This window comes from Lepeophtheirus salmonis, chromosome 7, assembly GCF_016086655.4.
Source record: "Lepeophtheirus salmonis chromosome 7, UVic_Lsal_1.4, whole genome shotgun sequence".
NCBI classification, from domain to species: domain Eukaryota; kingdom Metazoa; phylum Arthropoda; class Copepoda; order Siphonostomatoida; family Caligidae; genus Lepeophtheirus; species Lepeophtheirus salmonis.
This window is the reverse complement of record NC_052137.2, coordinates 25,872,914-25,886,789: the sequence shown is the minus strand read 5'-3', so window position 1 is coordinate 25,886,789 and position 13,876 is coordinate 25,872,914. Positions and strand designations below refer to the sequence as shown.

General features: G+C 32.7%; 1 long non-coding RNA gene across 1 annotated transcript; it reads right to left on the bottom strand.

The window, feature by feature from the left end:
- Positions 1 to 487: 487 nt before the first annotated feature.
- Positions 488 to 5,041, bottom strand: LOC121122217 (uncharacterized). The gene is made up of 5 exons (XR_005865746.2): positions 3,106 to 5,041; positions 2,635 to 3,051; positions 2,229 to 2,530; positions 1,904 to 2,169; positions 488 to 1,839 (listed from the first exon to the last, which is right to left on the bottom strand). It is a non-coding gene; the product is annotated as an uncharacterized lncRNA (long non-coding RNA).
- Between the last annotated feature and the right edge of the window lie 8,835 nt (positions 5,042 to 13,876).

Genomic DNA, 13,876 nt, shown 5'->3' with positions numbered 1-13,876 from the left:
TAAATCTAATATTATGTCTCTCAAAATATGGAGGAAAGATCTAGGTAGAAGTTGCGCGTCAGAACTGGCTCCTAAAAAAAAGTGACATGCTCATCTCAGACCTCTTCAATGAGTACTTGAACTCACTCTTTCCCTCATGGGCTTCTGTTCAAAGGATTGTATGGTATCCTAAACCTGTCTATAATTCGATAACAGGCAGAACTCCTCAAAGGGAGTTTTTTTCAAGAATCTTGAAAATCCTCAAAGTTTAGAGATTGAAGCAAATACAATGTAATATTCTTACTGTCCATGACCTGTATGAAAACTCAGACTCAATGTTAAACCAAGGAAAGTTCATTTTTCCCTTGATGAAATCTGGAACAAAATATCAACACCCCAGCCCCTGGCAGCTGAAAATGAAGGGTTTACCATCACATAGTGAGGAGACGTCCGAAATGTGCAAAAAAAAATAATGAACATTCATGGCTGATAAGAATTAGGGAATCCCTGCGTGGAGTAGGAAATATATTTACATCACAATTCCAGATATCTATAAATTACTTATTTTTCAATAGTCCTTGTAAGGATTGCAGGAAGCTCTTTAAAAGTATTCAGCATTCTTTAGTTGATTGCCATTTTGAGGATATACTTAAAGAGTTATTATCATTGAACATAGAAATGACAATCCACAACATAGGGGAAACTAAAGCCTTCATTTTATTCGGTCTTTCATCCAGAAAATCGTCATACGAAAGTCAAGCCATCCATTTTGCTTTGTTAAGTGTCAAGGCTCTCATCGCACAAAGGTAACTAAACTTGAAAACATGCGCAGGTGTGATTTAAGGTTAATAATTATATCTGCCGCCACGAGATATTCTGCTTTTTATCTCAAAATCCCAAGCTTGGATGGTAACTCTAAGTCTACGCCCTTGAGGGGATTCGGTATCGTATTTGTAATTTTCACCAATACTCAACGACGTCGAAGAGGATTGTCCGATGGTATGAACATTTTATGATGAGATCAACGTTTTAAAGTGAGTATTTTTTTAGTAGTTTTACATAATTTTATCTTTGTTATGATTAATTAGTAAATCAATACTTGTAAGTTGTTAGGCCTTATTTAGGTAGTCTAATTTTAAGCAATATTCCTTATTTATGATTTTCTTATAACGCAATTCTTCCTAACATTTTATCTTGTTTTAATTCTGTATGTGCATTATGAGCAGTATAAATGAAGACCTTATTTAAAAAAATGAAATTAGGTGGTTAGAAAGTTAATTTGTCGCAAGTAGGTTAAGCATGTGTTTAATAAAATATCTTTCTGGCTGTCTGAGATGAAATAGGGAGGTAGGAGCATATGGATGACTACGTAACTCAGTTGTGTGGCCTTTTTTTGTGAGGGAGCAGCAAGGTCTTGTTCGATGACAAAATTATTCTCAATGTATTGGTCAAGAACACGTTGTCCCCACGGCTCCGCCAAACTGTCTTCGAAAGGGGCAGCACAAAGTTGACAGAGGTATTGCCCAATGCAAGACGTTGGAAACCTTTATCAGCCACACCAAGGAAATGGGATCGAGTGAAGCTATCATGGCAATCGAATGAAAGGTCCCAAATGGGATCCTTCGTTCAAAAGGGATGTGGTCTGCCTCCAAGGCTAATCCAAGGATGAACAGAGGGAATAACAAAATTTGTGGGAGAAATCATGTTTTCCAGAAGTCAAAATGCCCTACATTTGGCAAGGAATATACCCGGTGTGGGAATCTTAGCCATTTTTGGTTATGCTTTATGAAATATGTCCCTTCCATTTCATCTATCTCATTCCAATTAAATGATGGGTTAGGGGATAGAGCCTTTGCCTTCCTTAAGATAAATTGAAGAAGAATTAAATTCATACACGACCTTGTATGAAACTTTAATATTTTACCTAAATATCTGGTGGACATGTCAAAGGTTGTCAAGAATACTGGTCCGTTAGAGGTCTTTGGTAGTGGAAAAGTCAAGACTCTGGGCTCTGTCAGGTTGTTTATTAAATTAAATGGTTCTTAACCTGACCGTCGTAAGTTTATTATGTTTCCTATTGGGCACCAAATCCTAGGTTTTCAGGATTGCTTGGATTTTGGTTTGGTTAAGCTGCTCAATTCTCCTAACGCATACAATGCTGTTGAGTATATCAAATCCTGATAGAAGGTCCTGAAAAATAAATATGGTGTTATATTCGATGATTCAAAAGGAGGTACAATGAGGCATACTCAGGCAGTGGTTCACCTTGAGGACAATATTTGTCCACGATATACTAGAGCCCGTTCAGTGCCGCTGGCAGTCCGTGAGAAGATCCCTTCAGAGATTCGAGAGATGGAAAAACGTGGTACCATTTCTGAGATTAATTCTTCAGAATGGGCCTCTTCTATAGTTTTTGGTCCTCAAACCAGATGGCTGTGTTCAGGTTGGTGCCGACTTACCCTAACTATTTCTCTAGTGAGGAACAAGATATTATACCCACTCCCTCATCCAACTTAATCATTTGTAAACCATGCTCAGGTCTGGATTTTCTCTAAATTGGATTTTGAAAGTTGTAACGAGTAGTATGAGTTAGGAAGAAAAATCATGGAGTTTTTGGTAGTACTCAGTTAGGCCTTTATATACATAACGTCTTACCTTATGTTCTTGTATCGGCTCCTGCTATTGTGCAGGGATCTCAAGAGAGGCCATGGAGTGTTATTTGGGGTGTGAAGAGTTACATAGATGATGTCCTCATATTCTCCAAAAGTAAGAGGAACACTTTCGAATTTTAAATGAAGTGTTCAATCAAATATCGAATGCTAGAGGTCGTTCGAAGCCCAGCCCGTATGGATGAGGAGTTAACTGATTTAGGATTTCGCATGTCTCAAAGTGGCCGCTCCCTGGATCCAGAATTAATTCTACCAGTTCTGGACTTCCCTGTTCCTGTATCGTGTGCTGAGGTGGTGAAATCGTTCTTGGCCTTGTACAATACTATGGTCGTTTGTGACACATATATCAGTGGAAGCATCTCCCGTATACGAGCTGACAATAAAGGACGGGTCTTCCCTCGGTCTGAAAAAATAGAGGTGAGTTTTGAAAATATAAAGTATGCTATATTTAACTCACCTGTTCTCACTCATTATGTCCCGTCACGCCGTTGGTTTTGTCAACTGATGCCTCGTCTGTTGGTCTTGGGGTCATTTTAGCGAAGTTAGAAAACAGTGTGGAGGTTACTGTGGATTTTGCTTCGAGAAAGCTATCAAGGAGCGAAGCTAACTATAATCAAATTGATATTGAACCAACGGGAATTATCTATGGGTTGAAGAATTTTAAAAGATATTTGTTTGGTCGTCAATTCAAGATCATGACAGACCACAAACCACTGCAATATATTCTTAACCCATGTAAAGACTGGCCAAAAGTTGTCACGGTCCGTCTTGCTAGGTTTTCGATGTTGTAGTCGCCGTTTAAATATACAATCGAGCAAGTGAAAGCATCGACGCGGATGCTTTTTCCCACCTACCCATCGACGATCCTCCGTGTCTGTATGATCCCACAGAGTTACAACAATGCAGAGCTATCTTGAGCTCATACGCTTCTGAATCGTTCCTCCTGTCCACTTTACTGAAGGGTGAAGACCTTTGCAACACTGTTGAGGCTGCTTAATCGGGTGTAGGGGACAGTGCCATCCTCAAGGCCTACTCCCAAAGAAAGGGCAGTTTGTCCCTCGAGAATTGCTTGTTATTTCGGGGTGTCCGCCTCAGCTTCCCTCTTACCATGAGAAGAAAGTTTATGGAAGGGTAAAAATGAAGTATGTGGCTCGAAGTGTGATTTGGTAGCCCCATTTGGTATTTTGAATATTGAAGATATTTGTATTAGCGTGTCACGTATGCCAGGAGAGTTCTCTTACCCCTGCATCACAATTCACTCCCTTGTTGCCTACGAATGGAATGAATGAGAGAGAGTCCACGTGGATTATGGGATAATAAGGGGAAATATTTCTTTAATGCTGATGGATGCTGGGTTCGAGTAGATAGAAGCGGCGTACATGACAAATAAATCGTCAGAGGCTATTTTTAGGCAGCTTTTTGTGCTTCTTGAAATTCAAGATGTCCGAATTGGGGTAACCAATTCCTTTTTTACCCCATATTATCCGCAGTCCAGTGGTCTAGCAGAGAGATGAGTACGGATAATTAAAAGACTCTATTTAAAATAATCTAGAAGCGTCATTGGATGAAGTACTTTTTGCATGTAGATCGACACCGCTTGCCTGTGGAAAAACGCCTCCGGAGTTGTTGTTCGCACACCGAATCTGCACGCGGTTGGATGGTTACCCAAATTCTTCTTCTCCTCCTTTTTTCCCTTCACGGTGCAAGAAAAATTCAAAATGAACATGGCATGGTGTAGGTAGTACAGCCTTCGCCAGCCTAAGTGGATTACTGGGAATATAAAGAAGAAATTTGGAAATACATTATGGCAAATTCAAACCCTGCAAAGCATAGCTAAAAGGCATATTAATCAATTTCGTCCTCGTGTGAGAAGTTGAGTGGGGGTGGTGTTATGTATTCTCGCTTTTTATTTACTTTCATTATAATTAACGTAGGGATTAGTTTTAACCATTGTGAGGTAATGTACCTTTTAGCAAGAAGAGTAAACTTGCTTACATATTTTTATTAAAAGTCTATCTAAATCCTTTTAAATTAGTAATACCTTACAGATATTGTAGTTCAGTGGAACACTACAGATTGGTTGGATACAAAAAATTTCTTATTAAGCTGTGACTAATAAACATTCCAACAATATTGTATAAAAGTACTATAGTTGGAAGAATTGTCAAACTATGAAATAATTTTTGACATTTTTCGATTGGTTAATGGAGAAGAGATTGCGAGATGAAATAAAATGCGAATAATTATCAGTTTAATTTTCTGTTGAGATTTGAACCTGAAAGTTGAAGTCCCCGAAATTAACCCGAAAATTTACATTTATAGATCTTAAACCACCTAGATCTGTCCTTTGTCTTTTACATTGGTCTCCCTTTTGACCATACCCTTCATTGCAAAGTCAAGAGGGTTAAGATCAGGTAAAGAAGGAAGACAAAAAATTTACTCCCAAAAGTGCTTAAAAATGTCTTAGCTTTATTTTTATTTGATTTACAACGCAAGCTTGGGCCCCATCCTATAATTGTCTTATACTTGTCTTGAACAACCAAAATCTCTACATACAATTTAGTAACTTTAAAATTAATGGAGCACTATTTCTGACCCACCTTGTACATATTTAATGGAAGTTCTCACTACAAAGTTGAAAACATTCAAATATTAATTGATCAGTAAATATTATTAATGGTGTTGGCAAATATTTAATTGTAATCTAATAAGATGGTTACGAATTGAATTACTCCATATCAGGGGATTATTTTATTTAAGAAATAAGATATGTTATGTATTGTAAGTATAAAAATACTTGCTATATCCATTAGTATAATGATGTTGAAAACATGTATAAGAACCACCTTGAGGCCTTTCACTCGAAAATACGGGTCCTTTAATCCTTTTAGTTTTAAGGAAATCAATATCAGTTTTTAACACTCTACAAAATGTATGTCTATACTGAGTTTATACAGAAAGATGTCTAAATCTATGAACTAATGTATTATTTTTATCACCTTATGGCCTTATTGATAAATTTGTGATATTTCAAATATCATGTAGTAAGAGTTGGGACGACAAAACTTGCAGTAGCATGACTAAATTACAAAAAAGTTATTTTTATATGATCAAGATTGGACAACAGAAAAACAATTTATGATAAGTTTAAATACTAAAATTAGCTACCTATATTTTTTATTAAGTATGTCAACCTTCACAGCTAATAACTGCGTCAAAACGTCAGTGAACAGATTGGCGGCACTTGACGATGAAAGCTACCGTCATTATGGCAGCTCAGATCGAATCCACATTTGAATGAGAGGTAGGGCAGACATTATTCTCTTAGGCGTCTTAAACTGCAAAGTCTAGGGGCTTGAGGTCAGGGCTGGAGGAAAGTCAAATGGTGGCAGGCCAGAAGTGAGCTGCAGAATATATTATTTCTTCGTGGATATATGGGGCTGTAATGGACTTCTTGATGTTGTAAGAAGTCTGGATGGAGTTGCCAACGTTCTCAGCAATCTGCTCAGTACTCTATTATTTTGCTGTTGGTCCAATATTGTTGCACTTAAAGTCATTGCATAAAATAAAAACTTGCTCTTTTTTGTTTTAGCTGTCGTTTAATGGCGTAATGAAACTTCGAATTTAATTTTTGGGTCCTTACTCTGTATTAGATGATATTTAAATGTAACAAGTTTATCAATTATGTAGTTTAAAAAAAAAAAAAAAATAGCAAAGACTATTCCTACATTAAAACATTTTCTAAGCAAACCTACTCACAAGAATTATCTCTGCCCAATTTTCTGAAGAATAACTTAAGGCATCGTTAATAGTTCATACAAACAAATTATATTTCATGGATCAAACAAAAAGTGAATATAAAAGTATACTAAAATTACTTGGTAAATGTGTATTCTTGGATATTTGATGACAATGACAACAAGTCTCTCACATTCCAAATAAGTCAAGAAGGTTGTAGATTCATTCCAAATTTGTTGGGGTGTTTTTTTCCTTTTTTCTTTTGTTAATATCATTAATTTGGGAAAAATAAAATGATTTTATCTTTTACAAACGTTTAAGAAAATTTTGACCAAGTCAAAACATAACATGATTAAATGGAAACTACATTATTTAGACTTTCACAAATCTGAATCGAATATTTTATTGTTACTTAAACAAAACTAAATCCGTACTTAGAAATGATGGTATTATTTCAAATTTAGACTTTTAATACTTTAATGGCCGTATTTTTTCATACCTTCAATGAGTAAGGTGTCAAAAATGACACCATGCAATTATAACTCTATATTTTTTAACACCAATTATAATCATAGGAATATATTCTAATAATTATAGTGATTTTATAAAAAAGTTTATTAAAAAGTTTTCAATTTTTATTTAAGATTAAAAAATTAAGTAGAAACAAAAAATCATTGTCATAAAAAAAGAAAATTTAGTTCCAATTAGAACTAAGGAAAAATTGACTTTAAAAAGGTATATAGGTATATTTTTATAGTGCCTCGGCTATTCTAGTGTTAATGTAGTTGCATTTAATTCATCATCTATCACCTTAAAAAATTGTTTTATATATTTTAAAATTTAATAATGTTAAAATTTGTTCAGAAATTTTAAAACTGAAACTACTCCAAAGTTTGGCTTGATATTTGGACTACCATAAATAGTTTTAGTTTTATATAATAGTTCTAGTAAAAAGAAAATAAAAAATTGGGGAAAAAGTAACTATGTATTTTGGGACTTCTGGACTTATAAACTTTTCACAGGACTACCAAAAAAAAAAAAAATAGAAAAAATAAGGACTAGCCTTGTGTGTAAGTGGCTAATTTTAATTACCGTCGAGGCCAGGTTATAAATGACGGTCCTTATTGGACTCAAAGTATAATTGAGGACCAAAACCGAGTTAGGAATTTCCTCTATATCATTTTTTTTAATATGTTTATTTGTTCATCTCACAGCTCCTCGCAGGTAATTTAATTAAAGTTCATAAGCAGGGTGTTGCTATCTTTCATCAATAAACACTGATATATAATTACTTATATTTTTATTCTATTTATTTACTAGAAGAGCGTGCCTGCGTTGTAGAGAAGAATAGAAACAAAGAATGAATGTAGAAGAAAAGAGACGGAGAGATGAATGTAGAACAGAGGGAGAAGAGAATAGGAAAGAGATACAGAAAAGGAGAGAGAGAGATAAAAAGAGAAAAGGTAAATGAGGTTTTATTAGAGTCAAAAAGAGACTCTTTATGACCTGAAAGACTGCAAAAAATATCATATGAACATGCTTGGCTATTTTATACGTCTACTTGCTAAATTTCAGACTGATCTATTTGACCATTTTGGATTATATTTGTGATAACACCAAAAGCAGATTTATAAATGTATATAAGATATGATATAAATTAAAGGTGGGGGAGGGCTTCAGAAAAAAGGTGTCAGTTACGCCACTTGTCATAACAGATAAGCTGCTTCCTTGCCAAACATTCTTCAAATTATCAGGGTTACCATGTTAATTTTCTGGGGTTTGTTGTTTTGTTTTTCATCCTATAAATACTTACAATTTACACTCCGAAGAATGTACATTGTACATGTTCAATACAATTGAAAAACTAATTTAAATGTGAGACACGTACAATGTATATTTAGAGCCTTCAATCTATCTACCAAGCTATATAAATATTTTTTGATTGAAATATCTTTTTACATAAAATACAAAGTAAAAAAAATACTATCGAAGAGACTCATAAAATAAAAATAAATATATATACATCATTGCACATCTTATTTGAATAGTTTTCCCATCTGTTCTTTTAAAACATAATACGTCAAAAAAAGTTATAATTCAATAAAATACAAGTACTTGCAGAATATCAAAAAGTCATAATTCAACAAAATATAAGTACTTGCAGAATATCAAAAAGACATGATTAACTATTAGGTTCCACCAATTGCAAAATTATAAGAATAAACTTTTTAATTGCTAAACAGTAAGCGTTCTTCTCAAAAAAAAAAAAAAAAAGCTATAAAATGCACTTTATCTGAACTTATGTTCAATTTTAGTTATTCCTATATATTTTTATTATCTTGTAGAGATTTTTTATTTAATTTAAAAATGATTTTATAATTTCTAGAATAGGGACTCTTTAGAGCACAAAAACTCCGCCTAAAATGAAATTGAGTTATGTATCTCATTTCTTTCCAAAGTTATTGTCGATAATGCACTTTTATATTTTGTGTTACCTTAGCCTTTGACTCCAAAAAATTAATGGCCTCTCACTGTGACCATATATAATCTTTATACCAAGTTTGATCAAAATCGATATGTAACTTTTTTGTTGTAATCAAACTCCAAAGACAGAACTCCCTCCCATTCAACTTTGTCAGGCGGAGGTGTTAAATATAACATTAGTCTACAAACATTTGATTGAGATGATTGGTTCCCGATTGTTTTTAGAGACTGTGTTTTTTTGTTCTGTTTTTAGAAAAATTATTTTTCCAACATTATTTAGTGTTATTTTGGACCTAGAAAAGTTTAAATATATATTTAATTAAATAAAGTTATATGTACGTGTTCTCATATTAAAACAAAAAATGATTTAATTTTGAATTTTATTCGGAATTGGTGAAAATGCCCTGTAAGTACAAAAAAATGTAAAAAATTGGACTCTACTTTGTACGTAAGCTAAAGAGCTCAGGTTTGTTCTGTTTTATAACTAATTGTTAATGCTTTAATATATCGAAATATGCATAAATTTCAACCACTCAATCTATAATAATAATTGAATGAATAAGTTTTCAGATTTCAATGGACCACCCAGTAAGTTGATAATATAAAAATAGTAATGCCATATAAGAAATGATTAATATTATAACTGGATTCATATTTTTTCCTTCACTTTGATTGAGGGGTTTGTTCTTTCTTTTTGTGTGTTTTTCTTGCTAGAGAAGTACAATGTTCTCTATTTGATAGTTTACCCACGGCTACGTACATATATACAGCCGTGAATGAAAATATAAATGTTACTCCAATTAAAATTAGTTGATAAAATATAAAAGTTAATTTATTTTTCTAAAAAAAACAACTTACTTCATGTATAATATTTATCATTTTATTCCCAGGATGAATAACTAAATATACAGTTAAATTATGGTGTTTTTTAACTAACTTTGAATCTGCATAGTTCAAATCTCTATACGTAACATTTATTTAATAATTAAAAATATAAAGTCTCTTTTTTTAATGTTCCTGTTATCTTTTTCTTTGCGTTTCCAAAAAAAAAACAAAAAAGCGACGAATCAGTATAAAATCCTCATTATATAAAAAAAATATGCAACCTAAAAAAGTCCCCATCACAGAATTTCAAATCTAGAATATGAGGACTATGAAACAGGTTTCAAAAGTCTTGAGACCCAAAATAAAACCTAACCCTCGGTTTTGACCAACAATTGTCTATGATTCCTTTCTTTATTCAATTAGTTCCAGCCTATAATTTAACTTTTCTTTCTAAATTTCGTACACCACAGTGTTACAATATATGTATTTATATATATTGTGTCAAATGCGGATGTAGTAAAAATACGCTTATGTCCAACGTCTCTCATAACCCTTTTTTTAAATACATAAAATTCTTCAAAAACAATCAATACAAATTTCTATCCTGTAGTTGCCTCGAAATGAGGAGCTTCAAACTTACTTATTTATATCTTTATCCCAAAAATTGTGGTTATTGTATATATTTTTAATAAGGTTAGCTTTTTATCTGAAAAATAGTAGTTTCCTATAACTGGATTTGACTGTATATAGTCCCATTATGTATCCATCATATAAATATATCAACATAAAAACCATGATAAAATGTCTACAAGGACTTCACCGAGATCTACAATGGAATAGGAAATACATATTACTTTTTATTGATAATATTATTGGCACTGGTCGTTCCGGAGATGCTTTGTTAGAAATTTGTAATATTTATAGTCCTGTTGTGTTTTGAAGGATTCATTAAATAAAATATACATCAACTTCTGGGGTTTATGATATTCGCACGGTGTGTTGCATTAAATTGGGGTTTCTGTGTCGTTGCATATGCTCCAGGGATATAAATGGAAAAACAATATTACTATTATCATAAATATAAATAACTCAAGGTGATTACTAAGTTTTGTAGAAAATATGACCTACAACTTAAAAAAGAAACTGAAAATCAACAAAGTAATTGGTAATCCTGTCAATATGGTTAGAACTGACAAATAAGAGCTTTTTGGAAATACAAAAACACTGTTTATATTGCAATTAAAAAAAGTATCGAGGTCATCTAATGTCATATTTTTGCAATCCTAGCGATAACTTTTAGTATGTTGTACAAAGAAAACTAAGAAACTTTGATACGACACTCAAACATGGGTTTACAATAAAGTTTGTTATATATAAGCCTATTGATGTTCGTAATCTTCTCGTATTTCTATATATTATAACAGTAATTTGATTAATAATAAGTAGTGCAACAACTTTTGGCATAAAGAGTAAAGGGTGTGTACCTTATTTTCCACTACTCAATTAAAAGAGTAGCCCTTCTCTCAGGGGAAATATACATTTTGAAAAATGCTCATACCTATAATTACCAGTCAAACCACTAAAAATGGATAAAAGCTAAATAATTTATTTTGTTGTACTTGCGTTAAAAAAGATGATAGTCTAATTTTCAAATTTTTATTTTTAAAAACGGCACATTCAAAAACTCTACAGAAGACCATTTTAAACCTTGTATTGATACCATCATCGTAGATGAAAATAATACTATCCACTGGTGTTGATAGAAACGTAATCTAAAATAAACGTGGACAACATGACTTTTTGAAGAAAAATGTTTTGCAGGAAAGCAACTTAGCTGTCATGCCGTTTCATTAAATTATCTGCAAGCAGCTATGACATGAAGGAAATAAACACAATTATCTAGGAATGATAAAGACAGGAATTACTCCGATATCGATCCTTAATTTTACTCCGAATCCAACAAGGACTTACATTTATAACTCCTCAGCTTTACTCTCCTTCGGTCATGAGCCAACACATTCTCGTTTACACTTTAAAGTTTATACGTATAGTATGTTCTCTCCTCAAGAATGAAAGAATAATGAGAACAGCCTTAGAAAATAAAAATAAAATATATATTCAGGTAGCAACACCAAACAACGGGTCCTCTTCCATTTGGGTATTATTTTCATCTATTACCTTCATACCGTGATTAACGCACATTTCTAATTTAAATGTACATTAGACTTGTTTTTTTTTTTTTTTTTGGTCAAATGGTTTCTAAGACTCTTAACCTCTCATATATGGCCGTTAAGTTGACTGCAATGCCCCTATTAATTATCTTGATTACGTCTATCTGTTAGACCTATGTTAGTCTATATAGCAGCTGATATATCAATCTTTTAAATAAATTGATGAATCCAGTTGAACTAGATAAATGAAAGAAGACATTATATCATTAAAAAATACTAATGTAAGTATAAAAATGAGTATACATACCATTTTAAGCTATAATTTCAACTCTAATAATTTAAAAAGTAACTGTAGAGTGGAAAGTTCATAGAATTAGGAATATTGGTGTGAATGATAAAAATTATATCTTTAATTTTATAAATCATAGTATTATTCCAAACTCCATGAATTTTCCCTACAGTTTCTTTTTTTAAATCATAAGAGTTTACCTTTTAATAGATACAGTTTTTAAAAAATCAAAGACTACATCCCTTGAAAAAATTCCTGTACAAAGATAAGGTCATTTCTAAAGATTTTAGTTGTGCGTTATACTGAGATAAAATCAATCGCCTATCATTTGGTGTACGAGATATCAATAATCAAAAAATCATCAAAATTCAAATGTCTTCATCTTAAAGGCTTCAAAATTAATTTTGTAGAATTTTTGTTACATATATAAAATTTCATATAGGACATGAAAGTGAAAAATAGTCTCAACACATACGCATTCCGTTAAATCATTATATATGTGCCACAATGCGACATGTATGTATTCAATATTTTGCAAACCAGATTATTAGGTAATGCAAAAAGAAGTATTGTTGAAATAGTATTTTTTTATTAATACCAATTAGTTACTTTGGGACAGTTCTAAATAGGCTTATAAGATTACTCTTGATAATAATAATTGATACTCATTCGCTAATCTGTTGATCAAATTAGAGTGGGGACACAAAACTTTCAGTTGCATTATAATTTCGATTTTATGCCTGGTATTTTTAATAAGGAGGTTTTATTATGCAACTAAACGACAGCTGAAACAAAAATTAGCATACTCTGTTTTTATCCCATGTCTCTTAGTTTGAAAATGTTGGAGGAACAAGAAAAAGACCAACACGTGCCATCTGTCCCAGTTTTAGTGCCGAGAAGACGGCAGAAGAAAAGACTAAATTACATAATATAAGCATTATTTTTTCCATAATTTTATAACTTAAAAAATAGTTTTTTTCTTTAGAAGAACTTGCTCAAATTTTTATATACAGAAGAATATTGTCTTAACATATATAAATGCTTATTATTGAACATATACAAAACTTTTTTTAAGTAGGCATCTAATTATTAAGACAAAGACGGGTTTAATAGTAAACTAATACTAACTAGAATGATGAACTATAATAATTTTATTTGTACCGGGTACGACGTCATCACTCCCTTTTCTTAATGACAGGAAATCAGGGTGTAGAATTAGTACCGGGTGCAACGGAAATATCTTTATACTTTCAATCTAGAATTTTATCAAGATGTATTTCAGCAGTCAGTTATGATAGGGAATGTCAGTAAAATAAAAATAACTAATATAATATAATGGCTACCCTTATCATCGATATAGCTTTCCTTGGCATCAATGATTGCTTCCCGACGGCCACGAAAGGCTGAGCACCCATTGCAGATGTAGTCCTCAGACATGGCATCCCAGTACTGGTAGACCGAGTCCTTGAGGCTGTTGATATTTGGGTGACGGACGGTGCAGGCCTTGGACAAAAAGTGAAGTACAATGGGTTGCCATCTGGTGACAAGAGGCAATATTATTTTATTTTTTTTTGCCAGAAAGGCAAGTTGTCCTCCAACGACTTCTGGTTTTTTTTGGAGGTGTGTGCAGGTGCGCCATCCTGTTGGAACACCACGTTTATGTCCAAGTAGTTGGTCTGGACCTATGGTAACGACTTCTCCTCCGTTGGTTTCTTGCCAGC